We start from the raw sequence: 19,727 nt of genomic DNA on the forward strand, positions 1-19,727 counted from the left end.
ACTAGAATAAGAGGTCGAATCACATCACAAAATGAGCCAAATCGGTTATGCAAATTTTGAATTCGATTATAACTGAATAACCTGTATTAACCAAGTATCAACATCATTTTTTAAGAAAATATCATATATGATATATCCAGTACTAGACAAGTTTTTTTCTTAACCTCCAATTTTTTATGATAACATAATTAATCTTTGTACAATACTTTAAATAAATTAGTTACTTAACAAAGAGTTATACCAAATTTACTTATCTGTATACAATAATAGATCAAAGTAGTTGCTTAATAAAAAATTTAGACTAAATTAACTTAACTTTATATATTACTTGTAGAGTATAATAACAAATAAACTAAATTATTTAAAAAAAAATGATTTTACAGCATTAAAAATCAATTCGGTTAAATTTAGTTTATTCGGTTCTTATAACCAAAACCAAACCTAAATCTTATTTGGTTCGATGACACGCTTATCTTATTCGTTTTACGTTTAAGACCGGGTAAAATCCAAAACCGAACTAATAAACAACCCTACAATCAACCCATCTGTATGTAAACGGGTTACAAAAACTTTCTTTTACCTCTATTATAGCTTTAATCTTGGTGATTTCCGCCTTCGCCTCTTTTACGGATGTGTATTTTTCTTTTTCATTCTGCTGATCCACATACCACTGTATCAAATCCCTTTGCCTCATTCCAGCTAACCCGCTCCCTGAAAAACAACAAAATATATATACATCAACTAGCGTCTAATATTCTAACTCGTCATGCTTATAACTAAGCGTTGCATACCTTCTCGCGCAACTGTTTCTTCGTGATGTCTAAGACGCATCGCAAGAGCTTGAGTCACCATCTGAAAGTATTCATCTGTTATAACCAGTTTCTTCTCTTCCGCGTTTACTGAACAAGAAAAACGAGTGTCCACTTTAAAATCAAAACTAAAGGAATTAAAAATCTCTAATAAATTTAATAAAATTTTAATTATAATATCCATAAACCATTTTTGTTTGAATGCTCATTGGCCGCGTTAGCATCTGGCATAGCTTCATCATTTTCTCCATTTTCACCATCTTCTGGAACATCTTGAAACTCGGTCAAATCAATTTCGGTTGACTCGACACTGCAGGTTCGTATACATAATTAGTGAGATTTGGTTTGTGCAGTAGACTATTTAACTATTTTACAACTATCAACATTAAAACATGCCTGATTATTGATGTTTTTAGCAGTTGAGTTGCTAGTTTAACATGACGTGGGTGAACCTGAAACGCAAAACAAAATTGACCAAATTTATCATAAGCATGTTATAAGCTGTGTATTACACAGGTTGAATAAATGTAAATATTATATACTTAGTAATAAAAATTTAATAATTATAAGACAATATCAAGTTAAAATAAAATTAAACTTGCGTGTAACTGTACAAGTACACTAAATAATACTAATAATTATAAGAGCCATAATATTTAAAGGTTCTAAATAATAAAGATAGTTAATAATTACAACAAAACTAATATATATAGACTTCAAAATAATATATTATGGTTTTATCTATTTATTTAATAATATAATAGAATGGAAAGAAAAAGGTAAGAAAATATTAACAAAATTGAAAGATATGGAAAAAAACTAGTCAGTAATTTTAGTAACTTTTTGAAAAAAAATCAAGGGGAAATTTGGGCAAAGAAAAAAAGAATGTGGAAGCGGAAAATTATGCCACGTGGCATCCAAAATACTTTTCTATTGACGTAGACATATAAAAGATACCTCATCATCTAGGTGACACCTGGCAATTGCTTCTGACAGTCTGATTAATGCCTCCAACTGTCTAACTGTCATGCGATATGCAACTCTACTTCCCGGTGCTGTATCACCTCTACAGCAGATTAACATAAGAATCCACCAAAAGTTTTCTGGCATCTGCAGTTAGCTGCATTTCACAGGTTCCATTTTCAGCTAATATATTTATTTGTAAAATGTCTATGAAGGAAAAGCAAAATGAACCTTTGGCTTTTTGGTCTTGGCATATGCAATGTAACGCTTCAGTTGTGCAGTTGTGAACATTTTAGAAACTGCAACTCGCCTTTTTTATGCACATCAACAATGTGATTAGCAATATTATAATCTGTTGTGTCATCAGGGTCATCAATCATAACATAGACCAAGTCAAACCGTGAAAGAATGGCCGGCGGAAGAGCAACATTGTACTGCAGTATTCTTTCAAACTTTGTTAAACATTGCAATACATTACAGCATATATATATAACAAATCAATATATAATCTTACCTTCAACGGTTTGGATTTATCATAACGGCCTCCAGTGGGATTCGCAGCAGCCAAAATTGATGTTCTTGCGTTTAATGTTGCTTGTATGCCTGCTTTTGTAATACTTATTGTTTGTTGTTCCATTGCTTCATGTATTGCAACCTTAAAGATAATAATTAATAATAACATTAAGATATTGCATATAAAGAATCAAACAGTGAGATAACTTCTTACCTGATCTTTTACATCCATTTTGTCAATCTCATCAATGCAGCAAACACCATTGTCAGCAAGCATTAGTGCACCAGCCTGAAACCAGAAACACAGAAAATGTAAAAACTATCTCTGAAAGATTTAATAATCAGATGCAGACTACATCTTTCGTTAACATAAAATTACTCTGATTTAGCATATTTCAAAGTACATGAAATATATCCTAAATTCATGCTCAACTGTTTTTTTTATATCACGTAGGCGACTAATGATCCGATTTTTTTATGAGTTTGAATTAAGGTCTTTCTTCTGATTACTTTTCTTGAATATGATATTACTGTTTAATGATGCTAATATTCTGTTCTTTTAATCTTATACCTTGATATCATGTTTAGATGTTAGTTATATATTGCGTAGGCAATTAAAGATCCGATTTTTTCATGGGTTTGAGACAAAATCTCCAAACACGCATTTTTTTGGTCAAAATGTCATCTTTAAAGCTAATATTCAAGAATTTGAACAGAGTGTACCTCTATACAAAACTCTCCAGTTTCAGGCTCTTTTGCGACAGTGGCAGTTAATCCAGCAGCAGATGAAGATTATCCAGATGTGTAAACAGATCTAGGAACTAAAGTTGTTGTGTACTTGAGAAACGAAGATTGATTCCTTCATGAGTAAACTTGTGGACCCCACCCAAAAGCATAAGTAAGACTGCACGTTTGATGTCTTGATGACCATAAACAGCAGGAGCAATACTGTTAACAAGCTCGTTGAAAAACTCATGGGTGTTTCTCATTGCATTAACCTCGGCTATCTCCTCAGGCTACAATAATAAATGAAATATATGATTTTTTATTGAACCCGTTCAAAGAATATTCTTAGACTAGAGGCATAATATCCATGATGAAAAAAACACTCTAGAACTAACATGTTCTTCTAGGTACTATGAAACTAATGTTATTACAACTACTCACATTATTTTAGGAGTGCAAACAAGCCGAGACGAGCCCAAGCTTGGCTTGTTTCAAGCTCGGCTTCTGAATCGTATTTTCAAGCTCGAGCTTTGCTCGTTTATAATTTATACTCAGTTAATTTTTATCAAACTTTGTATATAGTAAATATTATATATATATGTATAATACAATAAATAAATGTTATATAGATAATAGGCTCGTTTAAGCACCCAAGCCAACGTGATAAGTGAAGCCCGGGCTCGTTTACTAAACAAGCTTATTTCAAAGGCTTGAGCTCGGCTTGAACCGAGCTTTTAACGAGCCAATCTCGAGTAGCTCAAGAGCCGGCTCGTTCATTTGCACCCTTAAAGGTAAGGGAACACCAACCGTGAACCGCTGAATGTCATCATCCTCGGCATCTCTCTTCCTGTTCCTAATGTCAGCATCCCTTCTACCATCACAGATCTGCATAAAAGTTGAAAATTACAATCCAACAAATTCAATGACAGCTTAAATGGACACATTAATACATAAGTAAGTAAGTAAGAATCCTGATAATATGTATTTTGCGTCATTTGACAACATAAACTCTCAAGTTTGCTTCAAAACTAAAGGATCCTTAGATTCATCAACACAATAGAAAGATGTTTGAACCAAATAGTATACCCGCACTGAGTTTGCAATAAACGCAAGCTTATAAGAAAGATCTCTGACTCCCAAGGCACGGAGACCTTTAACATCTTCTTGAACACTACCAGAGCGTTGGGTTTGACCACCTTCTCTACGAACCTCTGCTCTTTCTCCCGGAGCCGCCAAGGCCAAAATATCAGGTATGACAACCACAGTACCGGTAAAGATGACCCTGCAAATATATAAAAAAAAAAAAAAAAAAGCAAGCTAACAAAGATATTAATTAATTGAATGAAAGCATGAAAATGAGATAGGCATACGTGTCACCAGCCCGAGCCTGCTCAACGATATCATGGCGGAGAATAACGTCCAAGGATCCTGCAGGTATTTCTTTAGATGTTTCCTGCATTCTAACCCTCTGCCAATCTGCAAACTTGCTTTCTTGCCTCAAAAGTGTCCACCTTCCTTTCTTGGAGCATGTGGCATTCATGCATATCAAAGGCTCAGTGTACTTATACTGCTGCTCAACATGGTTCCACACTCCAAGCACTTGAATGAGTTCAGGCCTAACCTCGCTTGTTCGGGTGACCACACCTGTTACTGAAACTAGCCGACCAATCTCAGAAGTAGTCAAATCTCTCAACCTTTTTATTATAGGAAGATTGTGAATCCATCTTTGCTTTGCTTTGCTTCTCTCAACCTTGAAAGAAAGAAAGAAAGAGAAACTGGAGGCAGATGGTTGGATGGATCTGTTTCTGTATGTAACACTTTTTTGGCGGGGAAACAACCAGGGGTGTTGTAGTGTTTCCCGCCATCTCTCAATGGGTTTGGGCCCCCAGTTCATACACCCTAGCCCACGTCATATTATCTCTCTCTTTTGTTTCATCTCCTATTTCTTTTTCATGCTTTCAAACCAAAATTACAAAATAATAACTAATTTGTGTCCAACAGCGTGTAAAAATAATATAATAAACCATAGATTTATCGGCTAGGTTTGGTTTTAAAACAAGTCAAGCCACAAAGAGAGAGAAAATTAAAAAAAACCTCTAAAAATTATTTTTAATTAAAATAAAAAATATATTTTCAAATTTTCATTTGTTTCATCCTTCATATATTTTATTACTCTTCACCAGAAGAAAAAAAAATGTTACAAATGTGTAATACTGTGTATCTGTAATAACTCGAATTTAAATTTATTATTTTATTAAACATCACCCGACCCGTTTCGATGTTCGGAGAAAGTCATTATTACTATTTTAATATTATTGTTTACATATTTTATTAATATATATAAATTATATTGGAGTATTCAAATTTAACCCAAAACTAAACTTAAACCCTATTATGTTTCCACCTCAACAGTCTAGGGACTAATCCATAAATTCTGGATATTATACCTCTTAACCCGTTTACCCTATAACCCGTAACCCGTATCCAGCATCCAAATCCGCAACCCATGACCCTGTTATCTTTCTTAAACCACAACACTCGTTATAATCTTGGAATTTATTTATGATTATTGTTCCTCATACCATATACGACATCACTGACATAACCAAGTAGAAAAAAAAGATCGTTTGATAAATGAATTGATTATATTGACCACCGATTTCACTCGTTATAATGACTAGACGGGTGCCCGCAGCGATGCAGCGGGAAATACGGATATGGTAATCACATTATAGATTTATGGGTGCTCGTCGTTTCGTTTGTAACCGTAAAGTACAAACGAAATGCAACCTAACCATTGTTAATGCTTTGATTTGTTGGGTAATTTTTAACGGTTTAGTTTCAATTTTCGGTGACAAAAAATCGTTAATAATGGCTTGGCTCATGGATTAATTTAACACCATCAAAACCGGACGACAAACGACTTTATGTAAAATTTTATTTTTTTAACTGAAAAAAGAAACTATGACAATATCATACTCAAATTAAAGAGAATTATATTCTTGTTTTTATGGTGCAATTTTAAAAAAATAATATTAACATATGAAAAAGTTATAACCGTTAAAAAATCGTTGGGGTATTTGGTTAAAAATGAAATTATCACTACAACATAAAGGGCTTTTTAGTACACACAAAAGCATCTTAAAATGCTATTTTATAGAACATTTCATTTAATAGGACCCACGAGAAAAACGTTTCATGTAAAGGGGTTGTAATAAGTTTCGGAACTCAAAAAGCATCCTAATATCCCAAATAATATTATGAAACCAATTTTATGGTTGCATAAAATATCCATTAACAACCCAAAAAGCGTCCCAATAAAAACGTATTATGACACTTTTACAATGTTTTGACATGTGCTTACCTACCTTTAATCTTTTGATACACATACAAGCGTCCTTAAAAATTAATTTATAAGACCCTTATGATGTAACATTATAGGTACTTTAGTACCAAGAAAAAAGTCATGATATCCCAAATTAGATTATGAAACCAATTTTATGGTCGCATAATATATTCATTAACAACCCAAAAAGCGTCCCAATAAAAACATATTAGGACACTTTTATAATGTTTTGACATGTGCTTACCTGATTGTAAACTTTTGACACACACACAAGTGTCCTTAAAAATTAATTTATATGACTCTTATGATAGAACATTATAGTACCAAGAAAAGGGGTCCTAATATCCAAACAAAATTATGAAACTAAATTTTATGGTCGCATAATATGTTTACGAACAACTTAAACAACGTCATAAAAAAACATATTATGACACTTTTACAATGTTTCTAACGTTTAATAGGACAAAAATTCAAAGTCCTAACAAATCATATTATACAACCCTTTTTTAAACGTCCACACACAATTTTACGATACGGTTATGGACATCTAAATATTGAAAGAAATGAAACTTCATTATATTAAATAAGCTTGTTCATAACGAAAACACTAAACATAAATAAGTTATAACATTATCCAACATAAACTATTGTAACATTCAACAAAAAAAAAAATAAAAGCAATAAAAGAAACAAGCACCATAAAATCCTAAGTCATCATGCGTCCTCAATCCTCATGGACTACCTACAAATAAACCATCTATGTATAAGCATTAAGTTCCATGTTAATAAAATTATTCGTATCACAAGTTTAACAAATACATACCGAGATGAATGGACAAGGCCATGCGATTGATGCACCAATACAATCTTGAATTGTGGAAAATATGACAAACTGAAATTTTTTTTTTATTCTTTCAGACACTCATCACGACTTGACTCAAATTTTCGGGACGAAAATTCTTTAACATGGGAATGATGTGACAATCGTCAATTTCAGGTTAACTCCGTTAACTCAACTCCGTCAATTTAAACTTAAAGATCATTGAATCTATAACGCACACTTCATTACATTTCAACTAGGGTTTAAATGACGCTTAACACTTACTACATGTGTAGTCTTTCGAGATTTGCACCGAAACGCAAACGAGTTGACGCAAACGGTTGATGAATAAACGAAAAACGTCAACATAATAATTATGTGATAATTATGTGTTAACATATGTGTTACTTGATTATATTGTGTGTAATGCTAGACAAGAAACAAGAACTAAGTTAGTTGAGTTAGAGAAACAACAATTGAAAGTGGAGGGACTTGAGTGTAACTTGTTATGTTTATAAATATATCCTTAATAACTTAACCCTAACTATTATTATTATTCTCCCAAGTCCCGATCGGAACCTCTAACCCCAAACCCTTGGCTGCCGTCGACTTTACACACACATACAACCCTCAATTCAAGCTTTTGATTGAAGAACTAGGTGCTAGGAAGGTATAATTGATCATCCTTTACATCCTTATCGCTTGATTTTGATGTTTAATGGGTTAATTGAAAACCCTAGCTTGACCGATTTCATGTATGTATAGTTAATATGATTTGTTGTTGATTGGATAACGATTTGATAACAAGATTGAATGTTGTTGCATGTTAATTGTTGTGTCTATGATTGGAGTTCAAACAAAAACCCTAATCATGTATGTAATGGGTAATTGATGTGCATGGATGGTGTTTATGGAGTTTAGAGTGTTATATGAATGCATGATAGTTCATAGGTTGTTAATATATTGAGTTTGGATGCAAACAGTTTTTGGACAGAATGTGTATTTGATGTTTAAGTGACTGTAAAGAAGTGTAAATGTGAAAATTGGTTGGGATTATTGGTACTACAGTAAACTAGGTTGAGTCTAGTTTCTATAGAGTATAAATTTGTAATTTTTGGACAAGTAAAGGTTAACTTTTATGATTTTACAAAAACGTTGTGCAAAGCTGAGCTGTTAGACCTGCTGTTAGGTTGTTTTGTAATGTTATATCTCATGAACTACGAGACCAATTGGGTTGGTTCCACTTCTGGAAGTTGACTCATTGAGTTAGGAACCAAACCCAAGTGGTCTTGCATTATTGGATTTTTCGTTTAACGGGAATTGCAAATAACATTCTGTTGCGCATGAATTTGACTGTTATGAGTTTGCTGTAATGATTTAATGATTGTGAGAAAACTATGTGGAATAAAAATATAATAAAATATATTCTGGAAACCTAAGACATATATGCTTCTGTGATGATTTTTGGTTAATTAATTGAGATGCTATGATCGGTGAAATAGTACAATCTTTCTAGTAGGATTTCTGTCTCGGTGAAACTAGCTGCTGAGTTGTGTGAAATGCATGAAACATGATACTTGCTATATAATTGTTATGTTTTGACCAAAATACCCTTGCGGGGAATAACTGCTAATTGATTGTCATAATTTGACCAAATTGCTCTTATGGGGAATAGTTGCTAGTTAATTGTTATGTGTTGACCAAATTGCCCTTACGGGAAGGAATTGCTAGTGATGTACTTTATGAATACGTGACACGTAAATGATTGCTTACACATGTAACGTATCACAAATACATTGTTAAAGTCACACACGATTCACAAACGAAACACGAAACATGTTATGTGCATAGGTATTATGTGCCGGGTCTAGAGACTCGATAATATTCCGACACTTTGAAAAAAATCTCTTTGTTGTTTTAGAACGCTAGAGAGAGTTTTTCTGTGACGCACATCTTGGTGATTTAATTTGGGAAATTCTTCGCAAACAGTGAGTTTCACTTTCCCCTCTTTAAACTGTTTTCAAACGCTTTTCACTTGGGGGAGATAACATACTCCACAACGCATTTAATATTTTGTTATAAATTATATATCACTTGTAAAGGCTAAGTGGCAAACGAAACATTTGAAGTCCTACACATCGAACCGGTTAATATTTAGAATAGCGAGTCACTGTTGAGTAGTACTACTGGGTTTGACAAACCCCACCCAACGCTAAACTCGACTGGAGGTCGAGCGGGTGTAATTTTGGCTAACACGTACCATGGTCTGGAGGACCTGGTGACAAGGCACTTAATAAACGAGTCAGCTTCGGTGTCGAACACTTAGTAATACTTGCTTTATAGGCTAGCTACCTATAGATATATAATTGACGTAACACTATCTGTAACGCAAAACGCTGTAACGCAAAACGCTGAACGCAAACGCTAAACATTTATTTTTACATAACTTGTGAACTCACCAACCTTGTGTTGACACTTTTAGTATGTTATTCTCAGGTAGCCGAGGCGGACGCGCGGTTTAGGACATGCATTGCTTGAAAACGCTTTTATTATGCAAACTTATTTTTAACGGTTATCATTGGTTTTAAGTTGTCCTGCGTGACGCAACTTTAGATTAAAGGTTTTTACGCTTCCGCATTTAATTACTCGTAAACGTTTTCATGGTTTTGAAACTTTATTTTATGGTTTGATTATAACTGATGATTCCGATCCTGTTAGTTCACACCCTCTGACGGTAAAACTCCGTTAGTGGATTTTTAGGGTGTGACAGATTGGTATCAGAGCCATTGGTTATAGCGAACTAGAAGCTGCATGCATACTAGACTATAACCGCGACGACCCATTAGTTATAATGATACGCACTGCATAGAATTGTGTAGTCTTTGTTATCCTATCTCTTTACCTCTTTCACTCATACGCGCGTGCATACACGACTTACCTGTAGGAATGTCGACGCCACCCTCATCATCATCCGATCCGATGACTCACGCTCACGGGAAGGAACCGCAATTACCTACCGCATCGCCACCCCGAGTAGTCCCGGAACTCGAAACTCCCGCACCGAAGAGGTACCGCTTATCCGGAGGCATATACTAAAACGACGTTAGCTGGGATTGGTACCCTAACATGATCAGACGTATGGTCTATCGCGAACAAGTTCCCCCGTTACCTCACCCGAACCATCCTGCTTATCCCAACACCCTACCACCCATAACCGAACCTGTAGAGCGAGTTCTCGCAGATGTTGTTTCATGCTTGGAGCGTGACGTGGGTTACATGCGCTATACGAGAGCGAACGTTTCCGGACTGTTAAAAGACGGAACCGAGACTAAGGAGGAGATTGCCCGCATGGCAGCGGCAATGAAGGAAATGAAAGAAGCTAGTGATCAACAAATGAAGATTATGAGGAAGATGCAAGCCGAGATGATAGACTTGCAGGAGCAACTCCAAGTAGCAAGGACCCGAATCGAGATAGCTCTAGAGCGTTGCGATGTCTTACAAATGCAACTTGCTCAGAACGCAGCCGAGCCTGAGGCCGAGCCTGAGGCGGAGCCTGAGGCCGAACCTGAAGAAGATCCCGAAGAGGAGCCTGAGGAGGATCCCGAGGAAGATCCCGAGGAGGAACCCGAAGGAGAACCGGAGGAAGAACCGGCTGAGGAGGAGGCACACTCGGAGGTGTCCTCAGATGATGACATCTAGTGATGATGACACCTAGATGGAGGGGTTGTCTCCATCCAAACTATTATTTTTCTATGATTTTAAGGATTGATTGGAAATACTTTGTAGCGAATACAATGGTTTTAATCATGAATTATTAATTAGATTAATATGTGGTTGTGATGTGATGTTGTTTCTTATTTCTTTCTTACCTATCTTTTTATTACATGTATGGTGTGTTGTATATGAAAGAAAAATTCATGTTTAACATTTTATACTGTGATTCTAGGAAATGGCTGGAAGAAACGCTGGACATGGACGTGGTAGCATCAACTTGACTGCAGCTGAACTCCAAACTCTGCTGAACGACCATGCAGCTGCCGCTTTAGCCGCACACGTTCAGAATCAAGCTGGAGGTCCAAGTGGAACGTGTACATTCAAGAACTACCTTGACTGCAAGCCCAGTACGTTTAACGGCACTGAGGGAGCTATAGGCTTCCTGCGTTGGGCTGAGAAGGCTGAGTCGGCATTTGAGATGTGCAATTGTCCCCCTGCCAGTAGGGTCAAATTCGCTGCTGGAACACTTGAGGATTCTGCCCTCACTTGGTGGAATTCAAACGTGCAGATCCTTGGATTGGAACTGGCTAATGCTATGAACTGGGAGGAGTTCAAAAACATGATGCGAGAGGAGTACTGTCCGAGAGAAGAGATTTCGAAGTTAGAGTCAGAATTCTGGTCACTGAAGATGGTGGGCTCGGAAATTGAAGCCTACACTACTCGTTCTCACGAGTTGGCTGTGATGTGTCCGCGGATGGTGGATCCGCCGAGTAAGAGGATTGAAATGTACATCGATGGGTTAGCACCGCAGATTCAAGGCATGGTGACGTCTTCCAGACCAGCCACGATACAACAAGCGATCCGTCTAGCTCACAAACTGACGGATCAGGCTGTGACCCAAGGTGCGTTACCACCTAGGGGTTCAACCACTAAAGCCCGTGACAACCCGAGTAATGACAACCACAGCAACAGCAACCCGAGCAGCGGAAAGAGGAAGTTTGACAACACCAGATCCTCGTCCTCGAACCTCCCACCGCAACAACACTACCGTAAGCCCGAATTCACTCGGAGCTTTAATAATCAAAGTCACAACAACAATAACAACGGTAGCGGGCAGGGTTCGAGCGGATATGCTGGGAAACATCCGAAGTGCAATAGGTGCAACTATCATCATGTTGGCCCGTGTAACCGTGTCAAGTGTCAGAGATGCGGAAAGATGGGTCACCAGGCGAAGGAGTGTAGAGGAGACCTTGCGGCAACGGGTGCTCCTAAACCACCTATGACGACGAAGGGATGTTACGAATGTGGGCAGGAAGGTCATTTCAGGAAGGATTGTCCCAAGCTGAAACAGAACAACAACAATGGGGGTAATGGAAGTGGCAGTAATGGTGGAAGCAATGGCAAAGGTAGAGCTTTTGTGATTGGGTCGGGTCAAGCCCGCAATGATCCGCACGTGATGACTGGTAAGTTCCCTGTGAACGATTGTTTTGCTTCTATATTGTTTGACACTGGAGCTGATAGGAGTTTTGTGTCGAAAGCCTTTAGCCAACTCTTAGACTTAACTCCAACTCCGTTAGATGCTAAGTTTCCTGCTGAATTAGCTGACGGTAAGACTATAGTAACGACTCATATACTTGCGATATGTAAGTTAAAACTGTCAGGTCATATTTTTGATATCGACCTTATTCCTTTTACGCTTAGTAGTTTCGATGTCGTTGTCGGCATGGACTGGTTATCCGAGAACCGAGCGGAGATTATATGTCACGACAAGATAGTTCACATTTCTACCCCTTCCGGCGAGATCATTTCGGTCCGAGGTGAGAGGAGTGGCATGACCACCAGCATCATTACCCTTATGAAGGCGCAGAAGTATCTACGAAAGGGTCATCCGGCAATTTTGGCGCAAATTGTTGAGAAACCCGCGGAGGAGAAACGAATTGAAGATATACCGGTTGTGCGAGATTTTCCGAAAGTTTTCCCAGAGGATTTTCCCGGACTCCCTCCTATTCGTCAAGTCGAATTCCAAATCGAGTTGACACCCGGTGCAGCACCCATAGCACGAGCCCCGTATCGGCTCGCACCGGTGGAACTTCAGGAGTTGTCCACTCAGTTGCAAGATTTGTTAGATAAGGGTTTTATCCGACCTAGCACATCACCATGGGGAGCCCCTGTCTTGTTTGTCCGAAAGAAAGACGGGACTTTCCGCATGTGTATCGACTACCGGGAGTTGAACAAGGTGACGGTCAAGAACCGTTATCCTTTACCCCGAATCGATGATTTGTTTGACCAGCTTCAAGGATCGAGTTACTACTCGAAGATCGATCTGCGATCCGGTTACCACCAACTGAGAGTGCGCGAAGAAGATATTTCAAAGACGGCCTTCAGAACACGGTATGGTCACTACGAGTTTTCGGTTATGCCTTTTGGCTTAACCAACGCACCAGCCGTATTTATGGATCTCATGAACCGAGTATGCAAGGCGTACCTCGACAAGTTTGTGATTGTTTTCATTGATGATATTCTCGTCTACTCCAAGAACGAAGCTGACCACGAAGAGCACTTAAGGGTAATTCTGGAATTATTGAAGAAGGAACAACTGTATGCTAAACTCTCGAAGTGTGAATTTTGGCTTCGCGAGGTTCACTTTTTAGGGCATGTGATCAACGAGAATGGTATCCATGTCGATCCCGGTAAGGTAGAGGCCATCAAAAACTGGGAAGCACCTAAGACTCCGACTGAGGTGCGACAATTTCTAGGACTGGCCGGCTACTACCGGCGTTTCATCGAGGGATTTTCAAAGATTGCTCAACCCCTCACCGCTTTGACTCACAAAGGTACTAAGTACAGTTGGGGTGATGCGCAAGAATCCGCTTTTCAACTATTGAAAACCAAACTCTGCAGCGCCCCTATTCTAGCCCTCCCCGAGGGAACGGAAAATTTCGAGGTACACTGTGACGCATCTATACAAGGTCTCGGTTGTGTGCTGATGCAACTCGAGAAGGTTATAGCTTACGCCTCTCGACAACTATGGGTTCACGAGAAGAACTACACGACCCATGATTTGGAACTTGGAGCTGTGGTGTTCGCTCTTAAGATATGGAGGCATTACTTGTACGGTACCAAGTTTACCATTTACACCGACCACAAGAGTCTCCAGCATATCTACGATCAGAAGGAGCTGAACATGCGACAGCGTCGTTGGGTCGAGCTGCTCAAAGATTATGATTGTGCCATCAAGTACCACCCTGGCAAGGCCAATGTGGTGGCCGACGCCCTCAGCAGAAAAGAAACAGATAAACCCAGACGAGTGAGAGCATTGCAACTCACGATTCATGCCAGCTTACCCGATCAGATTCGCGATGAGCAACTTGAAGCTTTGAAAGATGACAATCTTCCATCGGAACTCATGCGGGGCATGAACAAGCAACTTGAAACCAGATCGGACGGGGTCCGATATTTTGAGAACCGGATTTGGGTTCCACGATTCGGAGAGTTGAGAACTCTAGTGATGGACGAAGCACATAAGTCCCGATATTCTATCCACCCTGGCTCAGATAAAATGTATCATGATTTAAAGGCACTTTACTGGTGGCCGAACATGAAAGCCGACATTGCCACCTACGTGAGCAAATGCTTGACTTGTGCCAGAGTCAAGATAGAATACCTGAAACCATCTGGTCTACTGCAACAACCGGAACTCCCAATGTGGAAATGGGAACACATCTTAATGGATTTTATTACGGGTTTACCTAAGACACCGACGGGATGCGATACCATCTGGGTGATCGTTGACCGGTTGACTAAGTCTGCTCACTTCTTAGCGATTAAGGAATCGGACAAAATGGAAAGACTAACTCGTGTTTACATGAAAGAAGTGGTGTCTAGACACGGAGTGCCTGTCTCGATCATTTCCGATCGAGATTCTCGTTTCACGTCGCACTTTTGGAAGTCGCTGCAAAGCGCGCTAGGCACCCGTCTTGATATGAGCACAGCATACCATCCTCAGACGGATTGGCAAAGTGAACGAACTATTCAGACCCTGGAGGATATGTTGCGTGCCTGCGTATTGGATTTCGGAAAAAGTTGGGAACCTCACTTACCTTTGGTAGAATTTTCGTATAATAACAGCTACCACGCAAGTATTAAAGCAGCGCCGTTTGAAGCGCTGTACGGACGGAAGTGTCGATCACCACTCTGCTGGGCAGAGGTGGGTGACAGCCAAATCACTGGTCCGGAACTGGTACTCGAAACTTCGGAAAAGATTGTTCAAATCCGAAATCGCATGGCAGCAGCACGAGATCGCCAAAAGAGTTACGCCGACAAGCGCCGAAAACCTCTCGAATTTCAAGTGAACGATCGAGTGTTACTCAAAGTCTCACCTTGGAAAGGTGTGGTTCGCTTTGGTAAGCGAAACAAACTCAACCCACGATATGTTGGTCCTTACCGGATAACTGAGCGCATTGGTCCGGTGGCGTACCGACTGGACCTACAAACGGAACTCGGTGGCGTACACAATGTATTCCACGTGTCCAATTTGAAGAAATGCCTATCTGATGAAACCCAAGTAGTCCCTTTGGAGGAACTGCAAGTTGATGAACAGTTACGTTTCATTGAGGAACCAGTGGAGGTTTTGGATTGGGAAACCAAGACGCTCAAGCACAGCAAAATTCCAATCGTTAAGGTTCGTTGGAACTCGAGACGTGGACCGGAGTTCACGTGGGAACGCGAGGATCAAATGATGAAAAAGTATCCTCACCTTTTTGAAGGGCTAACCAAACACAGAAAACCGCGAAACCCGGCAAACCGTCAGAAATCACCGGAGGTATGAATTAAATTTCGGGACAAAATTTCTTTCTACTAGGGGATGATATGACAAACTAAAATTTTTTTTTATCCTTTCAGACACTCATCACGACTTGACTCATATTTTCGGGACGAAAATTCTTTAACATGGGAATGATGTGACAATCGTCAATTTCAGGTTAACTCCGTTAACTCAACTCCGTCAATTCAAACTTAAAGATCATTGAATCTATAACACACACTTCATTACATTTAAACTAGGGTTTAAATGACGCTTAACACTTACTACATGTGTAGTCTTTCGAGATTTGCACCGAAACGCAAACGCGTTGACGCAAACGGTTGATGAATAAACGAAAAACGTCAACATAATAATTATGTGATAATTATGTGTTAACATATGTGTTACTTGATTATATTGTGTGTAATGCTAGACAAGAAACAAGAACTAAGTTAGTTGAGTTAGAGAAACAACAATTGAAAGTGGAGGGACTTGAGTGTAACTTGTTATGTTTATAAATATATCCTTAATAACTTAACCCTAACTATTATTATTATTCTCCCAAGTCCCGATCGGAACCTCTAACCCCAAACCCTTGGCTGCCGTCGACTTTACACACACATACAACCCTCAATTCAAGCTTTTGATTGAAGAACTAGGTGCTAGGAAGGTATAATTGATCATCCTTTACATCCTTATCGCTTGATGTTGATGTTTAATGGGTTAATTGAAAACCCTAGCTTGACCGATTTCATGTATGTATAGTTAATATGATTTGTTGTTGATTGGATAACGATTTGATAACTAGATTGAATGTTGTTGCATGTTAATTGTTGTGTCTATGATTGGAGTTCAAACAAAAACCCTAATCATGTATGTAATGGGTAATTGATGTGCATGGATGGTGTTTATGGAGTTTAGAGTGTTATATGAATGCATGATAGTTCATAGGTTGTTAATATATTGAGTTTGGATGCAAACAGTTTTTGGACAGAATGTGTATTTGATGTTTAAGTGACTGTAAAGAAGTGTAAATGTGAAAATTGGTTGGGATTATTGGTACTACAGTAAACTAGGTTGAGTCTAGTTTCTATAGAGTATAAATTTGTAATTTTTGGACAAGTAAAGGTTAACTTTTATGATTTTACAAAAACGTTGTGCAAAGCTGAGCTGTTAGACCTGCTGTTAGGTTGTTTTGTAATGTTATATCTCATGAACTACGAGACCAATTGGGTTGGTTCCACTTCTGGAAGTTGACTCATTGAGTTAGGAACCTAACCCAAGTGGTCTTGCATTTATTGGATTTTTCGTTTAACGGGAATTGCAAATAACATTCTGTTGCGCATGAATTTGACTGTTATGAGTTTGCTGTAATGATTTAATGATTGTGAGAAAACTTTGTGGAATAAAAATATAATAAAATATGTTCTGGAAACCTAAGACATATATGCTTCTGTGATGATTTTTGGTTAATTAATTGAGATGCTATGATCGGTGAAATAGTACAATCTTTCTAGTAGGATTTCTGTCTCGATGAAACTAGCTGCTGAGTTGTGTGAAAATGCATGAAACATGATACTTGCTATATAATTGTTATGTTTTGACCAAAATACCCTTGCGGGGAATAACTGCTAATTGATTGTCATAATTTGACCAAATTGCTCTTATGGGGAATAGTTGCTAGTTAATTGTTATGTGTTGACCAAATTGCCCTTACGGGAAGTAATTGCTAGTGATGTACTTTATGAATACGTGACACGTAAATGATTGCTTACACATGTAAAGTATCACAAATACATTGTTAAAGTCACACACGATTCACAAACGAAACACGAAACATGTTATGTGCATAGGTATTATGTGCCGGGTCTAGAGACTCGATAATATTCCGACACTTAGAAAAAAATCTCTTTGTTGTTTTAGAACGCTAGAGAGAGTTTTTCTGTGACGCGCATCTTGGTGATTTAATTTGGGAAATTCTTCGCAAACAGTGAGTTTCACTTTCCCCTCTTTAAACTGTTTTCAAACGCTTTTCACTTGGGGGAGATAACATACTCCACAACGCATTTAAGATTTTGTTATAAATTATATATCACTTGTAAAGGCTAAGTGGCAAACGAAACATTTGAAGTCCTACACATCGAACCGGTTAATATTTAGAATAGCGAGTCACTGTTGAGTAGTACTACTGGGTTTGACAAACCCCACCCAACGCTAAACTCGACTGGAGGTCGAGCGGGTGTAATTTTGGCTAACACGTACCATGGTCTGGAGGACCTGGTGACAAGGCACTTAATAAACGAGTCAGCTTCGGTGTCGAACACTTAGTAATACTTGCTTTATAGGCTAGCTACCTATAGATATATAATTGACATAACACTATCTGTAACGCAAAACGCTGAACGCAAACGCTAAACATTTATTTTTACATAACTTGTGAACTCACCAACCTTGTGTTGACACTTTTAGTATGTTATTCTCAGGTAGCCGAGGCGGACGCGCGGTTTAGGACATGCATTGCTTGAAAACGCTTTTATTATGGAAACTTATTTTTAACGGTTATCATTGGTGTTAAGTCGTCCTGCGTGACGCAACTTTAGATTAAAGGTTTTTACGCTTCCTCATTTAATTACTCGTAAACATTTTCATGGTTTTGAAACTTTATTTTATGGTTTGATTATAACTGATGATTCCGATCCTGTTAGTTCACACCCTCTGACGGTAAAACTCCATTAGTGGGTTTTGAGGGTGTGACAGAAAATAACCCATATGGTCTCATCAACTTGGCCCAGTCTCTGTACCACCAACTAGCTTATTTATGTCCAGGCTCAGTAGGGTTTAGAATGCTTTTGAGGAAAATTTCATCTCCGACCTAGATTTTAGTTTTCAAAAAACAGTTATATATTAAACTCGAGTCATTATAGTGCAAAAATCATTTTACAAAAAAAAAAAAGGTTTTACACTAGCTGGCTAACATTTTATAGAAAAAATAATCTTAAAAAATAAACATCAATAGACATTGTTGTTTTCTAGTGTAGCCCAATGTAAGCGTTATTTAATTACCAACTTACAATCAATTTTTAGATGAGTCTACAAGCTAAAGAGTTACCTCTATTTTGCAGCTTCTACATATACTAAGTCTAACAAAGTATCCAAATTACATACTAATCCTCTTTTTGACCACATACTTTGTGCAAATTATAGTGACGTACCTATTGTTTATGACATATTTATGATAAAGTACAAAAGATAACTTGCAAAATGTGGAACACTAAAGATTTATATAGAAAAATACCCGTAAACATGGAGGTCCACTAGTTACAATAGGGAAAGATGATCGAACACTAGAATCATCCTTCGACCCTTTCATCTCGGATACCTGGGCTTCTAACTGGACCACGGTACTAGTAAGTTCTTCACATTTAGACTTCAGTTGGATGTTTCTCTACGACATGCTGAACGACATGGTATTACACCCCAAACATCAGAATCACGAACACCTAGACCATACATGACTGCATCACCATTTCGATCTTTACCCATTACCTTAGAAAAAACATCATCTGGTCCAGGATTATCAGTCAAACCCTCGGGAAGATTAGAACTAAGTTGTTGCATTTGTGTCTGTATTATATATGATAACAAAAATAAGATATGTATTTTTAACACCATCAAGAACGCATAGAAAAGATATGTATATGAATATATAAGCATATTACTTACAATTGCATTTGTAGTTTCCTCAATTTTTGTAGTTCCGTGTTTGGAGAAGCATGCACGAAACATTTCCAATCGACTTTGATATTGTCCCACAGATGTATGTTTGAACAAAAATAAAATGAGTATTAACAACGGATATCGACATGCTACATTAACAATTGCACCATCTTATACAATCACCTTTAGCTCTTCACTGACTCGAGCATAACTGTTTTTACCCGTTACTTGCTCCATCTTCTTCTTTGCCCGATTCGCCTAGTTTATTTCACTTATTGTCTTCGGTAGGAAAGTGAAATATTAGAATTTCATATC

At 38.0% G+C, this 19,727-nt stretch overlaps 1 pseudogene across 1 annotated transcript; it reads right to left on the reverse strand.

Annotated features, from left to right (window-relative positions):
• Positions 1–360: 360 nt before the first annotated feature.
• On the reverse strand, positions 361–19,481 carry LOC143598615 (DNA replication licensing factor MCM6-like; annotated as a pseudogene). The gene is made up of 15 exons (XR_013147146.1): positions 19,419–19,481; positions 19,242–19,319; positions 18,991–19,140; positions 4,382–4,761; positions 4,098–4,293; positions 3,819–3,896; positions 3,009–3,301; positions 2,500–2,574; positions 2,287–2,427; positions 2,004–2,206; positions 1,767–1,929; positions 1,206–1,261; positions 998–1,119; positions 792–899; positions 361–711 (listed from the first exon to the last, which is right to left on the reverse strand). The product of XR_013147146.1 is annotated as a DNA replication licensing factor MCM6-like (transcript).
• Between the last annotated feature and the right edge of the window lie 246 nt (positions 19,482–19,727).

The sequence above is a fragment of the Bidens hawaiensis genome, unplaced genomic scaffold (assembly GCF_021521415.1).
Source record: "Bidens hawaiensis isolate Kalapana, Puna unplaced genomic scaffold, B.hawaiensis_p1.1 tig00050576_1, whole genome shotgun sequence".
Taxonomy (NCBI): Eukaryota; Viridiplantae; Streptophyta; class Magnoliopsida; order Asterales; family Asteraceae; genus Bidens; species Bidens hawaiensis.